The following is a 27042-nucleotide window of genomic DNA, read 5'->3' on the forward strand; positions in this document are numbered from 1 at the left end:
CTGGATTTGTCAGCCTCTTTCTTTGGTATCTCAGGTTCCTTGGCCTTTGCGTGTAGGTTTATATAGACCTGCTCAGCACAGAACAGGCAGTTTCTCAAAAAATTAAAAATAGAATTACCAAATGATCCAGCAATATCACTTCTGGGTATATAGCCAAAATAATTGAAAGCAAGGTCTCATAGAAATATTTGTACACTGATATTTATAGCAGTAGTATTCACACTCATCAAAAGATGGATGCAGCCTAATTGTCCATAGGCAGATGAATTGATAAAATGTGGTATATACATACAATAAAATATTCTTCAGCCTTAAAAAGAAGGAAATTCTAACACATGCTACAACATGGATGAACATTGAGGACATTATGCTAAGTGAAATAAGCCAGTTAGAAAAAGACAAATACGGTGTTCTTTCACTTATGTGAAGCGTCCAGACTGAGTAAGCAAACTAATAGAAACAGTAAGTAGAACAGGGGTTGCCAGGGACATGGGGAAGGGAGAAAATGGGAAGTTGCTTAGTGGATATAGAGTTTTGGTTTTGTCAGATGAAAAAGTTCCGGAGATTGGTTGCATGGCAATGTGAATATACTCTACATTACCCAACCCAAGGGCTCTCCTTGACCCCTGTTCCAACTGCCACTTAGAAGTGGTTAAGGTAGTAAATTTTATGTATATTTTACCACAATTCAAAATAGAATTTTTTTTTATTATAATTTTTTGAGATCCCTCACTCTGTTGCCCAGGCTGGAGTGCAAAGGCAGCGTCTCGGCTCACTGCAACCTCTGCCTTCTGGGTTCAAGCGATTCTCCTGCCTCAGCCTCCCAAGTAGCTGGAACTTACAGGCACATGCCACCATGCCCAACTAATTTTTGTATGTTTAGTAGAGACGGGGTTTCACCATGTTCGCCAGGCTGGTCTTGAACTCCTGACTTCAGGTGATCCGCCTGCCTTGGCCTCCCAAAGTGCTGGGATTACAGGTGTGAGCCACCATGCCCGGCTGTCAAAATAGGTGTTTTTTTTGTTTGTTTGTTTTTTGAGATGGAGGTTTGCTTTTGTTGGCCAAGCTGGAGTGCAATGGCAGGATCTCGGCTCACGGCAACCTCCACCTCCCATGTTCAAGCAATTCTACTGCCTCAGCCTCCCGAGTAGCTGGGATTACAGGCATGCACCACCATGCCCAGCTAATTTTGTATTTTATTTTAGTATAGATGGGGTTTCTCCATGTTGGTCAGGCTGGTCTCCAACTCCTGACCTCAGGTGATCCACCCACCTTGGCCTCCCAAAGTGCTGGGATTACAGGTGTGAGCCATTGCGCCTGGCCTTTTTTTTTTTTTTTTTTTTTTTTTTTTTTTTTGTGATGGACTTTTGCTCTTATTATCCAGTCTGGAGTGCAATGGCACGATCTCAGCTCACTGCAGCCTCTCCTCCCGGGTTCAAGCAATTCTCTTTCCTCAGCCTCCTGAGTAGCTGGGATTACAGGCATGCACCACCATGCCTGGCTGATTTTGTATTTTTAGTAGGTATGGGGTTTCTCCATGTTGATCAAGCTGGTTTTGAACTCCTGACCTCAGGTGATCCACCCGCCTCGGCTTCCCAAAGTGTTAGGATTACAGGCGTGAGCCACTGCGCCTGGCCTGAAAAAAAATTTTAAAGTTTGAGAAAATACAAAATCTTCATAGTCTCCATGTATTTCTCCTAAGATCTTTCCCCCTATGAGGGGGAAAGATAGTAACTTTACAATGGAGAAACCCAGCAGAAACCTGAACCAAATTAACAAGTTCAACATCATCAGTAAGAAGAACTATCAATGCCATAACTCTGATGGAATGCACTGGGAAGGATTCCACATCATTTTTGTGCTGTAATTGCCAAAAGTGTGTAACTTCAGTCCAATCATGGAAATACATCAGACACACCCAAATCGAGGAACATTTGACAAATAGTGATCAGTACTGGTTCAAGATGTCATGGTTATGAAAGATAAGGAAAGATTGAGGAACTGTTATTGCAGTCCTACAAAACAGCGAGAGACTAAGAAATAACTAAATGCAGCGTGATCCTGGGTGGAATTTGGGAACAGAAAAAGGACATTGGTGGAAAAAGTGGTGAAACTCCAATAAGGTCTTTTGTTTAGCAAATATGTTCATTTTAAATTAGTTAAATTATTTAAATATATTTAAACATTATTTAAATGTATTAAATTCATAAAATTGGTTATTTTGCGAAATAATTTTAATATAGTTAAATATGAGAATGTGGATTTCCTGGTTCTGATCACCGTACTGTGGCTATCTAAGAGGTGAATGTTCTGGGAGGCTGGGGGAGGAATAAATGGAAATTATACTATTGAATTGGAAGAGAGAAACCTACCCCATCAGTCACGAAACCCTCACATTCATGGCAGTGTGTCGGAGGTTCCAGTATGAATGGCATATCCCAGATGTCAGCGCGAGGTCCCTGTGGAGGGAGTGGGGCTCCCTGGGAATCTAGTGGAGAGCATTCGGGGCTCCCTTCCTCAGGAGCCTGCCCTTCCTGCACAGAAGCGTCGGCCTCACCTGTACCACTGCCCCTCTGCCTCTCAGAACCAACTCGGCTTCAGGAAGGTTCTACTGCCAGCTTCCTTTCCCGGATACAGCCTCCAGGGACTCAGCCCTGCCTTCCCAAGTGTTCCTGCCTCTCTTGGGAAGGGGCGCTCTCAGATCCCGCACCCCTGGACTTCCCCGCGCACCACCTGCTCCTTCTTTCTTCACTTCTCCAGCTCTGCGTTCTCACTCTGAGGGTCATCTCTTGCTGGGAGTGTGTGTTGCTGGCAACAGTGAAGATTCCCCCCTGGGTGGCCCCCCCATGCCCTGTTCTTCTGCACTTCCCTGGCTTTCTGTGTTGGTTCTGCTGGTGTCACCTGCTTTTGGGTTTACGTGGCTTCCCAGCTTCCTAATTTCTCTGAAGTTGAGTTTGATGTGTGTGTTGATGATGGGCTTTTTCTTCCTCCTTCTCCTCCTCCTCCTCCTCAGTCTTGCTGTTGCTCTATATAGTTTCCAGAAGGAGAAAAGGGACACTGTAAAATTGAGCTGCTGCAGGCTGGACACAGTGGCTCATGCCTGTAATCCCAGCCCTTTAGGAGGCCCAGGTGGGCGGATTATCTGAGGTCAGGAGTTCGAGACCAGTCTGGCCAACATGGTGAAACCTGATCTCTACCCAAAATAAAAAAATTAGCAATGTGTGGTGGCATGTCCCTGTAATCCCAGCTACTCGGGAAGCTGAGGCAGGAGGATCTCTTCAACCCAGGAGGCAGAGGTTGCAGTGAGCCAAGATCATGCTACTGCACTTCAGCCTGGGTAAAAAGAGTGAAACTCCATCTCAAAATATTAATAATAATAATAATAATTAAGCTGCTGCTATGTTTCTATCAGACCCAGAAATCCCACAGAGTGAGCTGGAATTCTCTGTTTCTCTGTTTCCCCTCCATACCCACTGGCTCCTCTCTGCCCACTCCCTCTTGGACTGCATCACCAAGGTTCCTCACTCTCTGGCCCTAGTGGAATTCAGACAGTGGGGGATGTCATAGGAGGTGGGAGAGAGAGGAAAGGTGGTTATTCACTCAGATTCTTCCTTGCTGGTTTGGCAGTGGCCACATCTTTCTACTGATGGCTGCAGCTCCTGATGATCCTCCCCTACAGCCACAGCTCTCTTTGGGGTCTGTGGACACCTTTCCTGTCCCTCTAGACCCAGGGAGATAACAGCTCCCACTCTTGCTGGTCCAGGGCATTTCTCATCTCTCATTGGTTCCCTTAACTCTGTCCACACTTCTGTGAACAGCCCCTTTTCCTCAAGTACCCATTCGAATATGTCCTCTGGCTTCCACCAGGAGTCTGACTGATACCCACAGGTGGGTGAATGCTGGCGTGCTTCTGGGCCGAAGCATGTTTTGTACGCAGAGGTCAGCAGCTGTGTGTGGGGAGGCCCAGCCAGGCCCCACTCATGGGTCATCATGTGAAAAACAGCCTTGCCTGAGTTTGTGTCCTCTTTCTAAATGGCAGCAGACGTGTATTTTTGTTTTTTGACTCTGCAGCTGGTGATAACCACCTGCTTTAACCTTTCACTAGCCTCTGAGTTTTCTATGATTCCTGTTGGGAGAAAAGCTGAGTGTTGGTAGAGAAGCTGAGGCAGGGCTTGCATGTCTGCTAGACTTGCTGGCTCCTTGATTCCAGCATTCCCATTATCTCAAGTAACCATATGTTTCTCATTCACTTGCTACACTGTTTCCTTTCAACCTCCACATCCTCACCACCTGTTTCTTTGTTAGATCACCAATAAATAGCATGGGCTCCCAGAGCTCAGGGCCTTTGCAGCCTCCACAATGGCAATGGCCCCCTGGTCCCACTTTCTCTCTCAAACTTTTTCTCATTCCTTTGACTCCGTGGGACTTTGTTGCCCCCAAGACCTGGTGTTGGCTCTGATCACCCCAACAGATTCCCATTCTAAAGATGAGGGAACCAAGAGGTGGAAGGTAGAGTTAGAATAAGAACCATTTCTTCTAACTCCAAAATCTTTCAGTTCTAGCACGCTACCACCCACACTTTAAAAAACTCTGAAGTAGGCAGAGAATTCCCTCTTGTTGGAGGAATTGCTTTGAGAGACATGGTTTTACTGGATGAGGCTTTGGAAATTGACCTGAGGCAGGCACCAGCACATCCTGAGAGGGGTGTGATCTGGCACAGAGGCCTAGCCTGGTCTCCAGGTGTCAGCTGGCAAGACAGCCTGATCGTTGACATTCCAGGCTGGGCAGGGCCAAGGGGCTTCAGGGACCCATGCCCTCATGGGGCTCACTGAGCTCGTCTCCTGGCAGCCAGTGCCCCGGCATCTCCGAATGAAGCCAGCTGTGGGGGAAGTTCCTTCTAATGAGCCAGTCTGTCCTGGCTGGGGGTGGCATCCCGGAGCCCCACCTTGGATGTCCAGGGACGTATAGGTCCATTGTGAGGATAAGTGGGTCAGCACTGAGCCCTCACCCTGGACTCGGGGGGCGTGGGCCTGCTCTGAGCCCTCTCCCTGGACTGGGAGGGCATTGGGCTTGCTCTGAGCCCTCACCCTGGGCTGTGGGGGCAGTGGGCCTGCTCTGAGCCCTCATCCTGGACTCGGGGGCAGCGGGCCTGCTCTGAGCCCTCACCCTGGACTTGTCTCCTCTGTTCAGTTCATGCTGTGGAGGAAGTGGTGAAGGAGGTGGTGGGACATGCCAAGGAGACTGGAGAGAAAGGTACAGCTGGCTGAGGTCAGGCATGGAAGGAGGGAGGGAGGAAGGGAAGCTAGGTGCTGGGCCAACCTGTTCTTTGACTAACCAGGTCAAACTCTGCACCTAATGTTGCAGCCTTTCAGAGCCTCTCGGCGGGGGCAGTTATCTATGCTCATCAGAGGCCACAGACTGTACTGCGTTAGGGCACTGTCTAGATGGTTCTCTCCATGGAATGATAAGAAGACAAAGTCACAAAAGACTATGTGACAGCACACTGGGACAAAACATTTAACATGTAAAATTATATGTTAAATGTCAAATTGATGTGTGTGAGCTATGAGTAGAACTATGTACAAGCATGTGTATATCTCATTCCTCTTCAACAAAATAGATTCTGGGTAGATGAAGGACTTAAATTTACATTCATGAATTTATTAACTTACTAGGAGATAACTATCTTAGCTCAGGCTATTATAAAATACCATAGGCCAGGCACAGTGGCTCATGCCTGTAATCCCAGCCCTTTGGGAGCCTGAGGCAGGTGGGCCAGCTGAGGTCAGGAGTTCGAGACCAGCCTGACCAATATGGTGAAACCCTGTCTCTACCAAAAATACAAAAATCAGCTGGGCGTAGTGGCACATGCCTGTAATCCCAGCTACTCAGGAGTCTGAGGCAGGAGAATCCCTTGAACCTGGGAGGCGGAGGTTGCAGTGAGCTGAGATTGTGCCACCGCACTGCAGCCTGGGTGACAGAGCGAGACTCTGTCTCAAAAACAAAAACAAACCATAAACTGGGTGACTTAGAAACAACAGAAATTTATTTCTCACACTCCTGGAGGATGGGAAGTCCAAGATCAAGGCTCCAGCAGATTTGGCATCTTGTGAGGGCATCTTCCTGGTCCGTGGATGGGCCTAGCTGTGTCCTCACATTGTGGAAGGAGCTAGCTCTCTGTGGTCTCTTTTATGTGGGTGCTAATTTCAACCTCCCAAAGGCCCCACCTCTGAATACCATCACATTAGGACTGAGGATTTCAACGTATGAGTCTTGACGGGGAAGACATCATAAACATTTAGACATAGTAATAACATAAGAGACTTAGGCCTAATCTTGGAGAGGGGAGAACATTTGGAACTATGACAAAAAAACCCAGCAGCCATACAGGAAATATTAAATAAATTTGACAATCCAAAACTTCAAAATTTTCTATAGCCAAAAAAATATATACTATAAACCAAGCCAAAAGAAAAATCACAAACTATGAAAAATATTTGTAATAGAAATGATAATGCAATATAACAACCCAATATAAAAATGGCCAAAAGACATAAGCAGGCATTTTCCAGAAAAAAGGATAAGCAGGCAATGTACCCATGAGTAGATGCTCAGTCTCAGAGTTGAAGAAATACAAGTTGTTGGGGAAATTAAAACCAAATTCAAATTCATTCTGCCAGGAGTCCTGCTCCCCTTGGTCCCATTGGGCCACTCCATGGACTAATCCATTAAGATGGGCACATCCCACAGGCCACTCAAGGGGATACAAGTTCAGTGGGTGGATCACTAGGACATTCTTCTTCTTTCTTTCCAACAGCCATTGCCGAAGCCATAAAGAAAGCCCAAGAGTCAGGGGACAAAAAGATGAAGGAAGTCACTGAGACAGTGACCAACACAGTTACAAATGTCATCACCCATGCAGCAGAGAGTCTGGGCAAACTTGGACAGTGAATGCACCTGCTACCATGGCCCACCCTTCCCGAGTCTCAATAAAAAGCCATGAAATATGTACGTAGAGCCCTGGATTTATTCCCATTTGGATGGAAACACTAGGCAAAGTATTTCCTTATTGATATAAAATAGTTTACATATTTATGGAGTACATTTGAGTATTTATTACACGCACAGAATGTGTGGTGATCAATCAGGGTGTTTAGGGTGTCCATCACCTTGAATATTTGGTATTACAATGTGTTGGACACATTTGAAGTCCGCTCTTCTAGTTACTTTGTTTTTTTGTTTTTGTTTTTGTTTTGAGACAGAGTCTTGCTCTGTCGCCCAGGCTGGAGGGCAGTGGCTTGATCTCGGCTCACTGCAACCTCTGCCTCCCAGGTTCAAGCAATTCTCCTGCCTCAGCCTCCCGAGTAGCTTGGACTACAAGCGCAGGCCACCACGCCCGGCTAATTTTTTATTTTTTGTTTTTTGTATTTTTAGTAGAGACGGGGTTTCACCATGTTAGCCAAGCTGGTCTCGAACTCCTGACCTCAAGTGTTCTGCCTGCCTGCGCCTCCCAGAATGCTGGTATTATAGGCATGGGATACCACACTTAGCCTTCTAGCTACTTTGAAATATACAATACATTCCTGCTAAATATAGTCACACTGGGTGAAGTTTTTTTCAACGGAAACACTTTTCATGTCCCCTGTGTCTCCTCTGCTGAGGTGGACACCGGCACTGGGGCCCCTGCTGCTGGTTGGATAGGTCCCCATGATGAATCAGATGCTTCTCTCTCATGCTAAGATCTTTCATGTCAGGAAGGGGCTCTCCTGGAAGAATAGTTAGTGTCTGTGCTACATTTCCTAAAAAACTGTTTCCCCAGAAACTATATATAGTTTTCAGGAACGTCAGTGCTTCAAGAACATGCTAAGGGAGAACCTTCATTTGTCTTGCATGTTTTTGGGATTTTTCTTGAGATGTTCTTGCAGGACTCAGGGCAGATAACAGACCAGCTTGATGAAGAATTTAGCAAGGAAGGCCCCCACTGAGCTGCTTCCTGTTCTCCCAGAGATCAGGTAAGCATTTCTGCTGGACGGTTACAGAATCTGGTCAAGGAGAGACTGAGTCACTGCTCAGTCATCGTAGAAGCCGCTGTTGATTTTTTTTTCCTTTTCTTTTCTTTTTTTTTTTTTTAAGATGGGGTCTCGCTCTGTTGCCCAGGCAGGAGTGCAGTGGCATGGTCTTGGCTCACTGCAACCTCCGCCTCCTGGGTTCAAACAATTATCCTGCCTCAGTCTCCTGAGTAGCTAGAACTACAGGCACCCGCCACCACACCTGGCTAATTTTTTGTATTTTTAGTAGAGACGGGTTTTCACCATGTTAGCTAGGATGGTCTTGATCTCCTGACCTCATGATCTGCCTGCCTTGGCCTCCCAAAGTGCTGGGATTACAGACGTGAGCCACTGCACCTGGCCCAGAATATTTATTTAGAGACTGATGTCAGACCTAAGTGTTGATAGTGGGTAGTAGTGGGCAAGATGCCTGGCCCTCTCTCTTTCTTCTCATGAGCAAGTCAGTATCATAGAGGTTAAACATATCTTAAGTAGCATTTAACCTAAAAAATTTTTTTAATAAAAAAAGAAATAATTTGTAAAAATATCGCATCCCCTATTTATCTTGCTGGAAGCTATTTGTTCTTAGCAGAAATGAGAAGAAAAGTTGTTTTGCTTAAAAAATAAGTGAGCTGCTCACCCTTTTTCTGGATCTCATCTAGAACTGTCCTCACAGTTTGTGAACAGCCCAAGTATAGCCAATGTCTTAGCTTTGGAACGCTTGCCACTTTCCAGCTGCAGCTGAACCTTATATCCTGGTTTGGTTCCTGATGACTTTCAAATTCTCCTGATCCAAACGCAAGCTCAGAGGCACGAGCACATTGTTGGTGGCAGTACAGACTGAAACACCCTCTTTGGATGGCAGTTCCTCTCACAGGACTTTATTCTCCAGGTATGCACAGGCACACACAGGTGCCCAAAGGATAAGCACACAGATCTATTGTAGCATATTTGTATTACTGAGAGATTAGAAACATCCTAAAATGTTAACCAAATCGCTTGGATGAAAAGTTTTGCTCTGCTTATTAGGTTTGGCATACAATATGGAGGTGACATCTATTACTTCCAGTGTATTACAGATACTTTAGCTTGAAAAATGAGACCTGTACCTAGATGGGCACCAAAAGGGAATGGTTAACAAATATTGCATATACAGGGGTGTGTGGTGACTCCAGGGCCAGGATGACAGCGGCCGCAGTTGTGGCGGCTCCAGGACGAGCGGGTGGATCCCGGGAAGCGCTGTGAAACTGGCTGGCTCCCGAGCCAGCCAGGAGGACGCTTACTACAGCTGTTCAGAAGCACCACTGGAAGCTCAGATGTAGGTGCCCCAGCCAGAAGCAGTGAGGGGTAGAGGGAAGCTACCGAGAAGCCCCTCCTGATGCCCCAGGGAGCAAGCCAACTCCTTCCAGTCTCCAGGAACACCACAAAGCAATATGAAACCTGTTCATGAGAGGAGTCAGGAATGCCTTCCACCAAAGAAACAAGACCTCCCCATGACCAGCTGCTCCACTAACCACACACCCTCCAGTGATGCCTCTGAATGGTCCCGAGGGGTTATGGGGGCTGGGCAGAGCCAGGCAGGAGCCAGAGTCAGCCTGGAGGGTGATGGAGCTGTGGCCATCACCGGTCTGACAGTGGACCAGTATGGCATGCTGTATAAGGTGGCTATGCCGCCTGCCACCTTCTCACCAACTGGCCTCCCATCTGTGTGAATATGAGCCCCTTGCCCCCGGAAAAAAAAATGCATATACAGTTGATCAAATGGAATGCTCCATGGCTATTAGGAATGATGAAAATGGGCTGGGCGCAGTGGCTCATGCCTGTAATCCCAGCACTTTGTTAGGCTGAGATGGGCAGATCACCTGAGGTCGGGAGTGTGAGACCAGCCTGACCAACATGGAGAAACCCCATGTACTCTAAAAATACAAAATTAGCTGGGTGTGGTGGCTCATGCCTGTAATCCCAGCTACTCAGGAGGCTGAGGCAGGAGAGTCACTTGAACCTGGGAGGCGGATGTTGCAGTGAGCCAGGATGGTGACATTGCACTTCAGCCTCGGCAACAAGAGCAAAACTCCGTCTCAAAAAAAAATGAATGATGAAAATGTCTGGGCATGGTGGCTCACACCTGTAATCCCAGCACTTTGAGAACCGAGATGGGAGGATTGCTTGAGTCCAGGAGTTCAAAACCAGCCTGGGCAACATATTGAGACCTGTCTCTCCAAAAAAAAAAGAAAGAAAAAAATTATTTATTTATTTTTGAGACAGGGTCTTTCTCTATGTCACCCAGGCTGGAGTGCAGTGGTGTGATCTTGACTCAATGCACCCTCCACCTCCTGGGCTCAAGCGATTCTCCTGCCTCAGCCTCTCAAGTAACTGGGATTACAGGCACCTGCCACCACACCTAGCTAATTCTTGGATTTTTAGTAGAGACAGGGTTTCACCATGTTGGCCAGGATGGTCTCGAACTCCTGACCCCAAGTGATCTGCCCGCCTCAGCCTTCCAAAGTGCTGAGATCACAGGCATGAGCTGCAGCGCCTGGCCTGGTAACGCATTTTTCTTTATGGCTGCTGCCTGCCTTTTTTCTGGCTCACTTCTTCATGCCCCACCCAGTGTTCCCTGTGCCTCCAGATAAAAGAACTGTCGCCAAATCCTTCTCTCAGGGCAGCTCCTAGGGGAACCCAAACTAGGACGTTTCATGCCATTTTTATAAAGCACAAAAATAGGTGAAATTATTCTGTGCTATTAGAAGTCTGGGTGATGATTGTCCTCAGGTGAGAGGAAGGTAGAGACTGGATGGGGACAGATGGGGGCTTCAGGCGTGCTGGTAATGTTCTTATTCTTAATCTGAGTACTGGTTAAATGACTGTGGTTTTTTATTTGTGAATCAGTGAGACATACAGTTATAATAGGTACAATTTTTGGTTGGATTATTATAACTCAATAAAATACTTTTAAAATTATTCAGTTAGATTTGGCAGAATGCAGGAGCTTTTTGTTTGGTGTTTTGTTGTTTGTTTTTCGAGTAAGGATCTTGCTCTGTCACCCAGGCTGGAGTGCAGTGGTGCAATCATAGCTCACTGCAACCTCAACCCCACCTGGGCTTAAGCAATCCTCCTGCTTTGGCTTCCGAAGTAGCTGGGATTGCAGGCAGGAGCCATCACACCTGGCCTCAGTTTTATTTATTTTTTATTTTTATTTTATTTTTTATTTTTAAGATGGAGTCTCACTCTTTCACCCAGGCTGGAGTGCAGTGGCACAATCTCTGCTCACTGCAAGCTCCACCTCCTAGGTTCATGCCGTTCTCCTGCCTCAGCCTCTTGAGTAGCTGGGACTACAGGCGCCTGCCACCACGCCCCGCTAATTTTTTTTTTTGTATTTTTAGTAGAGACAGGGCTTCACTGTGTTAGCCAGGATGGTCTCAATCTCCTGAACTCGTGATCCGCCCACCTTGGCCACCCAAAGTGCTGGGATTACAGGCATAAGCCACTGCGTCTGGCCCTCAGTTTTATTTTTTACAGTGAAGGAATGGTAAAAATTCTTACCCATTGGCTTTTGCAATGAAAACAGAAATCATACATTTGTAGTAAGTAAAACAACAAATCATTTTTATAATTATTTTTCTGATCCACATATGGCCAGAAAATAGGAAGAGACAAAGGCCAGAGGGATGAAAAGCTGGTTCCAGGTAACAAAGGAGAGGACAAAAAAGAGAAGAGATAGGCCGGGTGCGGTGGCTCACATCTGTAATCCCAGCACTTTGGGAGGCTGAGGCAGGCCGATCACGAGGTCAAGAGATCAAGACCATCCTGGCCAACATGGTGAAACCCCGTCTCCACTAAAAATACAGAAATTAGCCAGGTGTAGTGGTGCATGCCTATAGTCCCAGCTACTCGGGAGGCTGAGGCAGGAGAATTGCTTGAACCCAGGAGGCGGAGGTAGCAGTGAGCCGAGACCATGCCATAGCACTCCAGCCTGGTGACAGAGTGAGACTCCGTCTCAAAAAAAAAAAAAAAAAAGAGAGAGAAAGAAAGAGAAGACATAGAGAGGATGTGGTACACACAGACCAAGAAGGGGGAAAAGAAAGCAAGTGACAACAAAACATGAATACAGAAAGACAGACTTTTTATCTCCATGCTGTCAGAATGGATGTAAGGATTCCTCTCCAAAGCTGAAATGCATAGGCATTCATTTAATGCCCTCTTTATTCTACATTCAACAAAGAAAAATTTCTAAAACCTTGTTTTACATTGAATAAGGACAATTTCTTTTGAGAGAGCAGCAGGGTCAATCCCCCTTTACAAAGGGCAGTGCATCTCTTTTCACGGCATCACGTTTCCATCTGGTGGCCTTTTAGGATATCATGGACAAGGACTCAAGATTTACAGCTAAGGCAGGGCAGATATTTCCTGCTGGCATCTGTCTTGTTTGAGCATTAAATCCAGGCCTCAGATGGGGGGGGGGGGTCTGCACTCCTATGGCAGATTGTAAAGAGAGGTGTGGAAGAAGACATCGAACCCAACCCTGTGAATTTCATTTTAGGATGGACTGAGGAACAACATTCACATCAAAAACAAGCATATTATCATGAGATTTATTAACCTTTGTCAGCCACTCCTACTAGGTCTTCCTATAGATATTAATGATTAAAAAAAAAAAAGCACTAACACCCAAAGTAAATTTTTCTGGGAGATTCCAGATTGGCCTATTATGAAGTTGAATTGTTCACTGTACCGACACTGAAACATTTATTGCAATACATTACAGAACAGGTTTAAACTGCATAGGCACACATACACACATACACCTGCCTACTCCAAACTCATGTCTGAGTACTCTATTCTTCCTAAATAAAAGATAAAATCTTTGGTGGTATTTTTTTAAGTGTAATTTAGGGATTTAAGATGGGGCAAGAAAAATATCTGAAAGGCCCTCCCCTCCATGCTGTGCCCTTATAAATGTTAGAACAGATAAAGAAATTAAATTACTGACTATACAATTGGGCTTGAAGTCATAAAGGGGAGTGCTTGGGATCACAGAAATAAACAAGGAAGTTCTTAAGAAGCCATGGGAGAAGCCAAGGCCCAGGTAACCTGAGTCTGTACCCACCTGGGAATGCTGCAGAATCCTGAGACTCAGGTGGAGAATTGGAAACCAGAAAACTAGTGTGCATTGAAGAAGTGCCAGATGTCTGAGGAAGCCCACTGCTATGAAAGAGAAATAACAAATAGAGCAAATGAAAAATCTTCTCTACAACCAAAGGTCAATTAAAGCAAGTATATTTAATACCTTCAGCAAAACAAGGGAAAATAAAACCAAGCAATTATGAAAAAGAACCAATTAGAGATCTCAAAAATTAAAGCCCAAGTTGTTGAAAGAAAAATCTCAAAAGATAGGCTGAGTAACAGCAGAGACACAATGAAGGGTCCATTAGCAAGATGGAGCATTCAGTTGAGGGAGTCTTGCAGGTTAAAGCACAAAGAAAAAAAGGTGAAAAGGTTAAGAGCCAGAAAGTCTGGGTGACCGCATTCAAGCTTTTGTCTAGTAGGAATTCCAAAGGCAGAGAGAGAATGGGAGAAAGTAGTATTTAATTAATAGCTAAAAATTCCCCAAAAGTGAAGAAAGCTATGAAAATAGAGAAAAAAATGTTAGAAGCTACCAAAGCAAAAAAAAAAAAAAAATAGTTTAAATTCAAAGAAATAAGGATCACATTTTCCTCATTAATTTCATTAGCAACACTAGATACAGGCCAATGAAGCAATGTCTTCAATGAGCTTTGGAAAATAACTAATTGATGCTGTATTCTATAACCCAGCTACAGAATCACTTAAGGGCATAGTGAAACAAAGCCATTTTTTTCTTTTTTGAGACAGGGTATTGCTCTGTTGCCCAGGCTGGAGTGCAGTAGCATGATCAAGGCTCACTGCAGCCTTGACCTCCCTGGCTCAAGCGATCCTTCCATCTCAGCCCCCCAAGTAGCTGGGACTACAAGAACCTACCACCACGCCTGGCTAATGTATTTTGTTTTTGTGTAGAGACGGGGTTTTCCCATGTTGCCCAGGCTGGTCTTGAACTTCTGGGCTCAAGTGATCTGACTACCTTGGCCTACCAAAGTGCTGGAATTATAGGCGTGAGCCACCGCACCCGGCCCAAAGGCATTTTTGAACATTCAAGATTTAAGAAAGTTTATCACCAACGGATTCTGTTGAAAACAACTACTTAAGAAGTCCTCCTGCAAGAAATGACATGAATCCAGAGGAAGAAGCAGTGTGAAAAAAGTAACACTTCCCTAAGTAATCAGCCAATGCTATTATTTAAGACTAAAGTATTGATTGCCATGGATGCTTAAAATAACAATTTGGAATTAGAATTCTGGATTATATCAACAGGAGACTTGGGAAAAAGGAAAACAGCGGGAGGAAGTGAACATTTCTTATCTTGTTTGGGAAGAGTCTATATGTACTGTTTACCTTCAGATTTTGTTAGGCAACATTATATATGGATATAAAAAATTAAGAGTAACCATTAGAAAAATAGCAATGAAATGTATAAATTTCAAACCAGTAGTGGAAATAAGATGGAACAAAGAAATTTCAATCAACCCAACAGAAAACAAGAATGGGGACAAAAAGAGAAACAGAGCATCATCAATAAAAAACACAAAGATAGGCCAGGCATGGTGGCTCATGCCTGTAATCCCAGCACTTTGGGAGGCTGAGGAGGGTGGATCACTTGAGGTCAGGAGTTCAAGACCAGCCTGGCCAACATGGTGAAACTCTGTCTCTACTAAAAGTATAAAAATTAGCCGGGCTTCGTGGTGGGCACCTGTAATCCCAGCTTTTGGAGGCTGAGGCAGGAGAATCACTTGAACTCGGGAGTCAGAGGTTGCAGTGAGCCAAGATCATGTCATTGTACTCCAGCGTGAGCGACAGGGTGAGGCTCTGTCTCAAAAAAAAAAAAAAAAAAGACACAAAGATAATAAAGTCCAAAGAAGTGAGTGTTCATAATAAATGGGCAATAAGAAAAAAATCAAATGAATAGCAAATAGGCAATTCATATGAAAATACTATTCAAGGAAATTAAAATTGCTAAGAAAGAAAAAATGCTCGATCTCACCATTTATCAAGGAAATACAAATAAAAGGGCATTGAGATGCTATTTTTACTGATTAGATTGGCAAGTATTTTTAACTTTGATAACAAATGTTAGCCAGAGTTGGACAAACGGGTATCCTCATGTCCCACCAGAGGGAGTGCATGTTAGTGCAGTCAATTTGGAGGGCATCTGACATATCTGTTAAAACCAAAACATTTACATGTGTGTGCAAGAAAGTATAGTCAAGATTATCTTAGCAGCATTGCTGGTAGCAGTGAGATATTGGCAATGATCTAAAGGTCCATCATTGGGAGAATAACTACATGAACTATTGTATGTTCCTACCACAGAATACTCTGCAGCAGTTAAAACCAGTAACTTAGAATCATTTCTTTCTTCTTCATTTTCTTCTTTCTTTCTTTTTTCTCTTTCTCTCTCTCTCTCTCTCTTTCTTTCTTTCTTTGAGACAGACTCTTGCTCTGTCTCCCAGGCTGGAGTGCAGTGGTACAATCTCGGTTCACTGCAATCTCTGCCTGGCAGGTTCAAGCGATTCTCCTGCCTCTGCTTTCCAAGTAGCTGGGATTGCAGGTGCCCACCACCATGCCTGGCTACTTTTTGTATTTTTAGTAGACATGGGATTTTACCATGTTGGCCAGGCTGGTCTCGAACTTCTGACCTCAGGTGATCCACCTGCCTTGGCCTCCCAAAGTGCTGGGATTACAAGTGTGAGCCCTTGCTCCCCGCCAGATTCATTTCTTATAGTACGAGTAGACTTACTGTGACTATTTAAAAATTTTCAGAAGGAAAGGAACAGAAATATATTTTATATGTGTAAAACCACATAAGACAACACTACCGTCTTTTCACAAAGCCCTTTCCCCTTCCCGCTTGCCCGCTTCTTTCCCCATCCTGCTTGCCACCCTCTTTTTGCCCTCCATCTACCCCAAAACTATTTTCCCCATCGTCTTTTTCCCAATCCTCTTTCCTACCTCCCTCTCGCCACCCTCTTGTCTCCTCCCACTTGTCACCTTCTTTTCCCCCCTCCATCCACCCAAAAGCTTTTTACCCACCGTTTTTCTTTCTGCACCATCTTTCTTTTCTGCCCTCTGTCTTTTCGCAAAACCTTCTCTCCCTCCCGCTCACCACCCTCTTTTTCCTTCTCCCACTTGTCACCCTCCTTTCCCCATCCAGCTACCCAAAAACATTTTCCCCCACGGTCTTTTCAGAAAACCTTGTCTCCCTCACTCACCACTCTCTTTTGACCCCTGCTGCTCACCACCCTCTTTTCCCTCTCCATCTACCCCAAAACATTTTTTCCTCACTGTCTTTCCCCCCTCACCATCTTTTCACAAAGCCTTCTCCCTGCTCCTGCTCACCACCCTTTTTTTCCCCACTCCCACCCCTCTCCCACATGCCACCCTTTTTTCACCCTCCATCTACCCCAAAACTATTTTTCCATCGTCGTTTTCCCAACCCTCCTTCCCACCTCCTGCTTATCACCTTTTCTCCCTCCATCTACCCAAAACCTTTTCCCCCACTCTTTTCCCTACCGTCTTTTATGCCTCCTGCTCGCCACCCTCTTTTCCTGCTCCATCTACCCAAAAACTTTTCTCCCCACTGTCTTTTCACAAAACCTTCTCTCCCTCTTGCTCGCCCCGTTTTCTCCCCCCTTTACCACTCTCTCTTTACTCCTGCCACTTGCCACCCTCCAGGGTCAGGCCCTGAGTCCTGGCACTCTGGACGCACCCCACCGTCAGCAGGGAGAGGCGCAGGGCTGGGAGGGGCCTGGAGTCTTGCCTGGGGCATCACTTTTGCAAATTTATTTTGTGCGGGCCTCGGTTTCCCTGGCAGCGATTCCAATGGAAGCCAGCTTCAAGCCTTGGAACACCGGCATTTCCCGGCCTAGTGTCACAGCGGCGTCTCTCCCGCCCCCAGGACGTGCGCAGTGCTTGGCACAAGGGTGGCAGCAACGCCAGCTTCAGCAGCGCAGTATGGCCACACAGGCCCAGGCCCCAGCCCGGGTTCGCGGGTTCGCGGGTTCGCGTTAGTGCGGCTCTGCTGGAGTAGGCGCAGAGCTTTGGGAGTTCTGAACCCCTAGGCGCGAGTCGGGCGGGGGCGCCCAGGAGCTTCTCGGAGGCCGCAGTGGGCGGCCCATGGGGACAAGCGTCCGTCCGGTCAGGGGCATGTCAGAGCCGGTGTCACATGGCGTGCACTAGGGGAAGGCAGCCTGGGGTCGCTCCTTGGGGCCATCTGCCTGCAGGAATGAGTCCACCGACTTGTAGCTGAGCTGCAAGGGCGTCAGGCAGCGGAAAGTGCCAGGAGAGTGGGGGATCTGCACGCAGGCCCTCTGTGAGGGCACCACCATCTCCCCAGGAGACAGCCAGGGTGGCACTCTGGCGATGAGGCTGGGGTCTCAGTACTCGCCCTGACACCACCCCCCTCCCTTGTCTCCTCAGCATCATAGTTGGGGGCCTCCTCCGTGTCTGAAATTTGCAAGTCTTTCTCCTGAATGGTGAAATTGTGCACGGGGCTCTACCTGGGCAGCTTCCTATTGGGGATGCTGCTGTTTTACCGCTTCTGGGCGCTCTTTGGCTTGTACAGCTTGGCTGCCTTCTTGTTCTGGTTGATCCCGAGCTTGCTCAACTTGAAGGACTCCAGGTGCTTCCTCACGGACCTGTGGAAGATTTCCCAGTCCTGCTTCTTGTCCTCAGTTGGTGTGGCTGTAGCGATGCATGTACTCCTTCCCCGGTTTGCACAGGTACTGCTGCAGCGTGTGGTGCGTGACGGGGTCCTCCCCATATGGAATGCTCTGCCACACTGCTCTAGGGACTGAACGTCCAGACAGACGGCACTGATGTTCTCCCTCAGAAGGTAGGAGACAGAGGCCACCATGGTGGACGATCATGGCGTGAAGTCCATGTTGACGACGTTATCATTACTGGGGGAGCTGATGAAGGCCCGAACCTTAGGCACTCTCCTTTGGTGGCTTAGCTGATGGCATCCTTCAGGTTCAGCTCATGGAAGACATTGAGGATCCCATATGGAGACTTCTGGGCCAGCATTCTCATGAGGACTCCACTGAGGAACTTCCTGTCAAAGTGGGACCACATCTCTCTGAGATAGTTGTGCCTGAAATGCGGGGATATGTCCTTGATGGCCAAGAGGATGTGGTTGAAAGCATGGTGGTGCAGCTTCTCATGGAGCTTGGGCTCCTGGTGCTCACTCCTCTTCACCTTCAGCCACTGCACCAGGGGCTTGATGGTCAGGACCCGGAAAATGACTGTGAAGAAGATGATGACGGTGGTGCTGACAAACAGGTTCTTCTCCTTGACCTTGCTTCTGTCTGGAAGCACGACCAGGATGAAGGCCATGGCCCCATGCAGGCCTCTATAGGACATGACCACCTGGTCTATGATCTCCAGCTGCATCATCCAATAGCAGTACAGGAGTCAGGACTGGATGACACCATGGCTCAGTACATGAAGGTGAAGGCCAGTGCAGGAGGATGAAGGCCATGTTCCACGTCCAGATGAGCAGGTTCATGGCCGAGATGCCCAGGGATATGAAGATGGTATTGGCACCACTGGCCAGCATCTTCACGGTGTAGTGCATGGTGTTGGCCGACTGCTCCAAGATGTTGGCCTTCATGTACTTATGACAGCAGATGCCACAGAAGATGATGGCCATGATGGCCAACAGCAACAGCTTCTCAGACATCCTATGGACGGGTAGGAGATGACTAACACAAAACCAGGCTAGATGATGTGCACATGCTTGGTGAAGTGGGTCACCAGTGACAGCAGGAAGGCAAAGACCACCCCACAGTCATGCCCCCCAGGCTCACCACAAAGGACACTACACCTTTGGCATGGTCCACGCTGGTCATGTTCTCATCATCCAGCATCACAAAAGATTGAAACACATTGTACAGTCATTCAGTAGCAACTCCCTGAAGATGATGATGAACAGTACCTCACTGACATGAACCTCCTCAAACCCAACCAGTATGGCTGCTGGGTCCACAGTGGTGATCAGGCTGCCGAACAGGAGGAAGCCCAGCAGCCCTATCTGTAGGTTGCCCATGAGCCTGCTAAGAGAGATGCCATAGAGGAACAGGATGGTGGTGGCTGCATTGCACACGGTGCTGATGACCTGGTACAGCAGGATGGTGCCCAGATTGCCAAAGAAGAGCCAGTTGGGCATGAAGTAGCCGGCATCTACATGATGGGGGATGTCAGCATGAAGTCACTATGTGGTCGGCCACCCAGATGATGCTGCCCAGCACCAGGCCCAGGACGATGAGCAGGGGTGCTCTCAGGGAACACGGTGATGCCTTGTGGGACAGGTAGAACCAATCTTGGCCAGCCTGACCACAAGGATGCAGATCGCAATCATGTACTTGTCCTGGACATTGGCCCATTCAAAGGCGGCCACGTGGGAGCCCTGGCTCACATCATGTACACTACTGTGCTCCTCCTCGACACCACCTCACCCATAGCAGCCACCCAGCACCAGCGCCACTGCCATCAGCAGACCCCGGCAGCAACATCAGTGCTCCGTCTCCGTGCCAGCCTGGGACACGCATGTTGTGGGGAGTCCCAGCTGTGCTCAACTGATGCACCATGCTGGGGCTGCTGAACACACAACCCAGCAAGGAGCCCAGCGGCCTTTGGGGCAGTTGCTGATGGCAGTCCCCTTGTTTTGTTTTTTAATCACACATCACTTTTTTAAGTACACACACATAAAATATCATTGAAATGAGATATTCTTAGAACATTTTTTACTTCAAAGTTCATCTTCTGTAATACTTTTGACTTAAAATCATCAGTGCCCTCATTTTTCCACACATTGTTTTCTGTTCCATCAAGAGAAAGGGACAACAAACTATCACCCATGAGCCAAATGTGGTCCTTCCTTTGCTTTTGCAAATAAAGTTTTGTTGGAACACAGCTACAATCCTATGACTGCTTTCAGGCCCTGATGACAGAGTTAAGTGGTTGCAGCTGAGCCTGTATAGCTTACAAACCAAAAATATTGCCTACCTGGCCCTTTGCACAAAACATTTGGTGGCCCTTGATTGAGGAGCACAGGAAGTGAAGCATTTCTTGCAAGCGTGTCCACTCATCCTGGGGATGTTTTGTTTTGTTTTTTTGAGATGGGGTCTCATTGTTGCTCAAGGTAGAATGCAATGGCACAATCCTAGCTTTCTTCAGCCTGGAACTCCTAGACTCAAATGATCCTCTCACCTCAGCCTCCTGGGTAGCTAGGACTACAGACACAGGTAACCATGTCCAGGTAATTTTCAAGTTTTTTTTTTTTTTTTCTTTTGTAGAGATGGTGGTCTCACCATGCTGTCCAGGCTGGTATTGAACTCCTGGGCTTCAGTAATCCTCCTGCCTTGGCCTCCAAAAGCTGTGGGATTACAGTTGTGAGCCACTGTGCCCAGCCTGGGATGGTTTTTAAGTCCCATTTTTAAGTCCTGTTTTAAGTTTTTAAGTACTTGGTTGTTGCTTTGCAAGAAAACCTGGATTGTGGACCTCCCTGCAGGGATGAATATGTGTCTGTCTCACCAACATCACACAGGCATTCTGCTGCTTTGTTCCCAGCCTTCTTGCATGCACACTAGCTTTTCAATTCAAAGCTGAATCACAGTCGAATCTTTCTGAAGACATTTACAATAGCACCTATACTCCACATGTGAAATAACCATGCCCAAATCTTAATTGATGTGACAACGCTATGAACCGCTGTGGCTGAGTCTGTATGAGACCAGGCAGGACAGCCATGTCACAGTTGTGATTAGAAGAACCAGCTAAATTTCAGGTATATGAAAATGAAAAATCAAGATGCATATCTTTATATTGATGAAATACTGCAATGCTCCTCCCCTAGGTTATAAGCATGTGTGGTTAAATCAAGACAGTGCATGCGAACATTGAGCCATGTTCAGGACACACTTGGCACTCAGTAAATGTTGTTGAGATGAATTTAGTGGAGGGATGGTGACATTGCCCTCCTGACAAACCCACTTGAGATAAAGCAGGAGAGAAGTCTTGCAGGCAAATCCCATGGAGAAGAGGCCCGGCTGCTGGGAGGCAGGTGTGTGGGAGTTGTGGGGAGGAGGTTTCTGGGTATTGTCTGTGGGATGGGCCCTAGAGCTCAGCTGTCATCTGTTTGTTTTTTTTGTTTGTTTGTTTTTGTTTTTTGATGGAGTTTCACTCTTTGTTGCCTTGGCTAGAGGGCAGTGGTGTGATCTCGGCTCACTGCAACCTCCGCCTCCCAGGTTCAAGAGATTCTCCTGTCTCAGCCTCCCAAGTAGCTGGGATTACAGGTGACTGACACCACGCCCAGCTAATTTTTGTATTTTTAGTGCAGACAGGGTTTCACCATGTTGGCCAGGCTGGTCTCGAACTCCTGACCTCAGGTGATCTGCCCGCCTCGGCCTAGCAAAGTGTTGGGATTACAGGCTTTTTGTCTTTTAAGCTTTGCCAAGATAAATGCCTTCTGTTTGGAAAGGATGATTTTCAAGAGGGCCAGAACCTCCTTCCTGGTTCTAAAGGAAGTTTGGGCCAGGGCCCCTTGAGCTTAGGGGAAGGCATGAGTGTGAAAGTGATGGGGGCAGGTGGTTTTCATAGCTGGATGATGTAGAATGCATCGTGGAAGGGTGGCTGCAAGTAGCTTTGCTTAGCATGGCCACCTGGAAGGAGGCTTAGGGTCTTCCAAGTGGCCAGGGCCGTGAGGGGATTAACCCAGCCTCTTGGTTCCAGTTATGTATGTGGTTCTTGAGTCAAATGGGCCAGGGTCTATATCCACGGTGACTCCAGCATCCTGGCCAAGCCTGAGTCCTCCTCTGTCTGCAGAGGGATGACATAGAGGCCATGCCAGGGATTTCTGTCCCCACATCACACAGCTGATGTCATGACCTAGAAGTGAACAGTAAGCCAGCTGATGAAGGGGTCTGTGGGGAACCTAGACTATGAAAAGAGGTAGGGCACCGGGTCTGCCACGCATCCCCTGGGTCCCTTCATTCCCCTTGGCACAGGGAAGTTCCTCTCCTGGGGAGGAGAGGCTTGCACCCTGCCCCTGCTTCTGCCCGCTACTCTGCCTGGTTGTTACGGCCACTTGGCTCAGCCTCCCTTGCAGCTGTGGCCTCATGGGAAACTCAAAGGCTCAGGAGGATCCAGAAACCAAGACTCTTGGGACATGGAATTTGGCAATGCCCTGGTCAAAACCATCCAGAGGGAGAAATCTTTACAACGATCTCCTAAGACTGCAAATGGCAAAATGTTTCCCAGTCTCCAGCATCCCTTTCCCAGCACTCAAGGGAAGACAAGAGGTGTTAGTGAGTATCTGATCCAGGGCTGCATCTCCTGTGAAATCTTGTGATTTATAAGATCCAGCAAAGGCTTTAGTCAGGCTAGGAAGAAATTCTGAAACAGGGGATTCCCTGCTGGAAAGCCTGTATGCCAGCACAATTAGGAAAGACTTCAGGAAGAACAAAGGAAGCCATGGTGCAAAGGTGTGGCCGACCCAAACATTTCAGCTTGAGGAGTCTTGGCTGCTGTTGGGAATGAGAAGCAATGGCGTTGGCTGCTCCAAGTCCACATGTAATCGATCTATATTTATATATATATTTACTTTTTTTGCTTTTTTAAAGAAACTTTTTGGAGACATAATCTCACTCTGTCGCCCAGGCTGGAGTGCAGTGGCATGATTTTGGCTCACTGCAAGCTCCACCTCCCAGATTCACGCCGTTCTCCTGCCTCAGCCTCCCAAGTAGCTGGGACTACAGGCGCCCACCACCACACCTGGGTAATTTTTTGTATTTTTAGTAGAGATGGGGTTTCACCATGTTAGCCAGGATGGCCTAGATCTGACCTCGTGATCCGCCCGCCTCTGCCTCCCAAAGTGCTTGGATTACAGGCCTGAGCCACCGCGCCCGGCTGAAACAAATTTTAACCTAAAGATACACAGAACTCAGGTACCGTCAACATGCTCTAATGGCCATCAGCCTAACCCTTCTCCCCTGTAATATTAAGCTGAAGCAACATGCAGACATTATATGATTTCATCTGTAAATATTTTAATGTGTATCTCTAAAAAAAGGGACTCTTTTCAAGAAACATAACCAGAACACTGTTATTGTGCTCTGTTTAATATGAAGCCTCAGGTTGGTTAACATCAGGCCTTGGAATGATGAATAGTGTTCTCTAAGCCGGTCACTTCCTTTGCAGGGTTTACCCTTTGTGCTCAGTGCTGGTCAGTGGGTGGGACAGTCGGTCCTAGGCTGAGCACAATAATTCAGCTCCAGTCAGACCCTGCTGTTTATCTCAATCTCTCTCTCACTTTTGAGACGGGGTCTTGCTCTGTCACCCCGACTGGAGTGCAATGGTGTGATTCCTGCTCACTGCAATCTCTGCCTCCCAGGCTTAAGCAATTCTCCCACCTCAGCCACACTACCACACACAGCTAATTTTTGTATGTTTTATAGAGACAGGGTTGCACCATGTTACCTAGGCTGGTGTCTGTGTCTCTCTCTCTCTCTAACATTTTATTTTTATTTATTTTTAAATTTTATTTTTTACAGAGATGAGGTCTTGCTTTGTTGCCAAGGCTGGTCTTGAACTCCTGGCTTCCAGTGATCCTCCCACCTTGACCTCCTAGACTCAAGAGTTTCTAATCAGGAGACACTCATGGAAGAACAGGGTAGGCCTCCTGGGGATGCTCTGGGACTGGAGCCTTGCCTCAGCCTCTTTATTTTAAACCTTGGTCTAAAGTCTTCTGTGACCTCCCGGCTGAGTTCATATTACACAAGCCCCAAATCCCTTTGTAGCATTTAGAAAACTGTAGCCACAGAATTCTGTGCCTAGCTGTATACCTACCATCTTGCCCTTGAGAACTAAGTGCCTTGAAGGCAAGGGTCCTGTCTTGCTCAAATCTTATCCCCAATACCTGCCACAGCTTGTAGCACATAGTAGGTGCTCAGATCAGCTTTCTGAAATGAAGCAGAGAAGTCAGGGCACCTGGGTTCATTCCCCAGATTTTTTTTTTTTTTTTTTTTTTGAGACTGAGTTTCGCTCTGTGGCCCAGGCTGGAGTGCAGTGGCATGATCTCTGCTCACTGCAAGCTCCACCTCCTGGGTTCACGCCATTCTCCTGAGTAACTGAGACTAACAGGCACCCACCACCACTCCCAGCTAATTTTTTTTTGTATTTTTAGTAGAGACGGGGTTTCACTGTGTTTAGCCAGGGTGGTCTCGATCTCCTTACCTCGTGATCCACCTGTCTTGGCCTCCCAAAGTGCTGGGATTAAAGGCATGAGCCACCATGCCTGGCCCATTCACCAGATATTTACTGAGCACCCAACCTGTGCCAGCCACTGTGCTAGAATCAAGGAAGACAGCAGTTGTAGAAAAGGAGAGGAAAATCCTTATCTTCTCAGAGCTTACATTCTGCTGGAAGACAATGGATGGGCAAGGAGATGGATGAATATATTCTATGGGACCAAGCCTTTGCTCCACCCTCACCTTGCTGGATGACCTGGGTTATTTCACTCCACCTCAGTGAGCCACAGTTTTCCATTTCTGTCAAATAAGGAAGTAGGGCAAGATGGTCTTCTTAGAATTCAAGACATTCCCAGAGGGTCTGCAGGGATTTCTCAAACATTGAATTGTCTTCCATCCAATGTCAATGCTTTAAGCATACTGAGGACCCTGTTTGTTCCTTGGACTTAATTAAGCCCAAGGTTGTGTGGGCAGGAAACTCAATGCTCATGTTTCAGGAAAAGCACTGGATCCAATGATTGCCAAGTCCCACCCCAGCTCAGATCAGCTAATCAGGGACCCCATGCTTCTGCATTATCTTTTTTCTGTTTGTAAAACAGGCACATCCTAGGTGCTTCAATATTGAGTTCCAGCTGAATCAGCCCTTCCAAGGTCACTGCCCAGGGTATGTATGGGGCATCCCTAGCCCTGGGCTGTGAACCCCTATCTATCCTTGTTACTCTCACCAGAACCTAAGGATCAATGGAAGATAAATGGCAGGGGTCAGAAATGTGGGGTTTGCGTGTGGGGAAGAGAGATGCCCAGGGGCTCCAGCATCACTTGGAGGACAAGAAATCGATGGAGATAAGTGGGGGGTCTGTGTCTGGGCTGGTGCAGGAGCACTTCTTGTTTTCACAGACAGCCCTCATTCCTGCACAGCCATGATCCTCATTCCTTAGCTGGGTATCCCAATGTTAGAAAGAAAAGATCACCAACAAGTTGGGTATTGGGGTTCTGGGGTCAGGTTGGACTTGCCTCCAATCTCAGCCCTACTATGTGGAGCAATGGAACCCTCATATGCTGCTGGTGGGCAACCAACTTACAGAGGCAAGTTTGGCAGTTTCTTGTATAACTTACCCTTATCATGTGACCCAGCAACTCCACTCCTAGGGATCTAACCAAGAGTAATGAAAACATATTCTCACACAAAAACTTATACACACATTTTCATAACAACATTATTCATAATAGCTCAAGACTGGAAACAACCCAAATGTGCACCAGCTGAAGAATGGATATGTAGACGTTTGTGGTCCATCCATGCAACAGAACTTTATTTGTCAATAGACAGGGATGAAGCCACAATGGACATTACAACATGGATGAACCTCAGAAGCATTACACTATGTGAAAGAAGCCAACCACAAAAGGCCACACAGTATATGATTTCACTTAGAGGGAATGTGCAGAAAAAGGCACATCTGTAGAGTCAGAAAGCAGATTGGTGGTTGCCTAGGGCTGCGGGTGGGAATGAAAGATTGACTGCAAACAGGCAAGAGAAATGTTTTCAGGGTAATAGAAATGTTCTAAAACTGGCTTGTGATGATGGTTGCCCAAATCTATAGATTTACTGATCTAACTGTACATTTATCGTGAGTAAATTTTATGGTGTGTAAATTATGCCTCAGTAAAGCTGCTGAAATATGCAAAATAAAACCCAAAACTCACCCCTTGATTCTTCCTAGCTGTGCAGGCTGGGACAATCAACTCCAGTTCCCTGAGCCTCAGTTTATTTATGTGTAAGATGGGCATGTACTAATGGAACCTCTCAATGAGCATGCCAGGAGGATTCATATAACAGAAAATACATGCAAAGACTTTTGCTGGGAACCCGGCACCTGCACAGGGCCCTCAATTATGTGGGCTGTTGGTGTCATTTCCATGGAACCAAAGAGACTATAGCCACAGAACTCCTCCTTGCTGACAGCTGGTGGGGCTGGTGTTGGCTTGCTTCACTGAGCATTTCCAGTGCTCGGCATTCACTGTGCACTCTAAACATTCTCTGAGCATCATGGACAAGTGAACAAAACAGAGCCCCTCTACAGGTGTCCAGCACCCTTTGGGGAATCAGAGAAGAAAACTGGTGTTTGCAACCCTGTGTGATGGGCACATGTGCTGTAGGAGCCCAGGGAGAAACAAACTGGCTAAAATGGGCATGTGAGGGGCTCCTCAGAGGCAGCTACACTTGTGTCCTTGCATGAACCCTGCTGAGCCCGATTCTGGAACAGATCAGGACAGGAAGAGCTTTCAAAGAGTTTCTGTTTCAATATTCTTTTCATTGCTAGGAAACTGAGGCTGAGAAAGGGGTAGGAACTGGCTCAGGTTCTGTGATGGAAGTGGGATTTGAATGCTGTCTGACCTTGAAACCTGTGTTAGTATGAATCCTCCCAGAAGCAGACACCAAGTTAGGATGAGATCAGCAGAGATTTATTGGGGATGCACCTATGCAGGTTAAGAGAGGGGCCAGGAGTGATCAGGGAGAGCCTTCAGACTGCCATGTGGGAGGCGGGAGGGAGAAGGAAGGAAGGTAGGGCAGGAGGAGTCCGAGACACAGCACAGCTCTAGGAACTTTTGGCCGG

The 27042-nt window shown here is 46.9% G+C and overlaps 1 pseudogene; it reads right to left on the reverse strand.

Annotated features, from left to right (window-relative positions):
- Positions 1-17353: 17353 nt before the first annotated feature.
- Positions 17354-24114, reverse strand: LOC134728390 (sodium/hydrogen exchanger 3-like; annotated as a pseudogene).
- Positions 24115-27042: the final 2928 nt, after the last annotated feature.

The sequence above is a fragment of the Pan paniscus genome, chromosome 8 (assembly GCF_029289425.2).
Source record: "Pan paniscus chromosome 8, NHGRI_mPanPan1-v2.0_pri, whole genome shotgun sequence".
Taxonomy (NCBI): domain Eukaryota; kingdom Metazoa; phylum Chordata; class Mammalia; order Primates; family Hominidae; genus Pan; species Pan paniscus.